The sequence below is a fragment of the Rhincodon typus genome, chromosome 44 (assembly GCF_021869965.1).
Source record: "Rhincodon typus isolate 14 chromosome 44, sRhiTyp1.1, whole genome shotgun sequence".
NCBI lineage: Eukaryota > Metazoa > Chordata > Chondrichthyes > Orectolobiformes > Rhincodontidae > Rhincodon > Rhincodon typus.
Genome location: NC_063375.1, coordinates 971,937 through 973,118, shown reverse-complemented (window position 1 = coordinate 973,118; position 1,182 = coordinate 971,937).

Genomic DNA, 1,182 nt, shown 5'->3' with positions numbered 1-1,182 from the left:
TCAATGGGCCAAATGGCCTCTTCTGCACAGTACAATTCCACGGGCTCTGAGAAGCTTTGTCTGCAATTAAATACTCATTCACTGAGTGAGAAATCCACCTGTATAAATACACCTTGCCTTCTGGGGATGAGCTGACCTAGATTCTGAACTGAAATGACAACAAGGCTGATTCCGAATTTCCGCATGATCTCAAGATACTGACAAGGAACGGAGTCAAAGACTTTTTGAGTCCCCACAGCAGCGATGGGTTTGGAATTCTCTACCCCCTGAAAGTTGTTGGAGGCTAGATCAATGAACGTATTTCCAGGGGAGGTCAGTGGATGTTATTGACGTTTCAGGGACTTGGCAACTCTAAGGCAGCAGAGAGAGGTTGAGGCCTGACTGAGAACCAGTTGTGATCTGACAGTTTTCGCTTTTAACCCCCCCCCAAGTACTGTCTGATCCCCTGTGTCTCACAGCCTGGTGCGCTGGGAAATTCAGCTGGACGACATAGAGCTCAGTGTAAGCCAATCGGGGATCTGTGTGGTCAGGGGGCCTTTCCCCAGCTTCCAACCAACACAGCAAACAGCTCGCAACCATCACCAGAAGGAAAAGAACAGCAGCAAGAGCGGGCCATTCGGCCCCTTGGGCCTGCCGTCCCGTTGGGAGAAGCCACGGCGAGTCGCCACAGTGCGTCTTGTAGACGGTACACACTGTCGGTGTTGGAGCTCAGCTGAGCATTCCTAGTGAGCGCAGCTACCGCTGTGCGTTGGTGGCGGAGGGAGTGAGGGTTGAAGATGGGGGTTACCGTGGCAATCGAGCGGGGGCTGCTTTGTCCTGGACGGTGTCGAGCTTCTCGAGTGTTGTTGGAGCTGCACCCATCCAGGCAAGTGGGGTGTATTCCATCACACTCCTGACTTGTGCCTTGTCGATGGTGGACAATCGGTGGTGGGGAAGACAGGAGGGGAGTTACTCGCTGCAGAATTCCCAGCTTCTGTCCCACTCCCGTACCTACTGTGTTGTAAAGGGTCCTGAAGCAGCAGGGGGCAATGGTGAGGGAGGGTGCTAAGCAGGGGAGCTGGAGAAGGTGGCAGAGATAGGGCAGGGGTGTAGGGGGCTGGAGGAAGTGACAGAGATAGGGAGGGGGTGTAGGGGCTGGAGACGTTGACAGAAATAGGGAGGGGGTGTAGGGGCTGGAGGGGG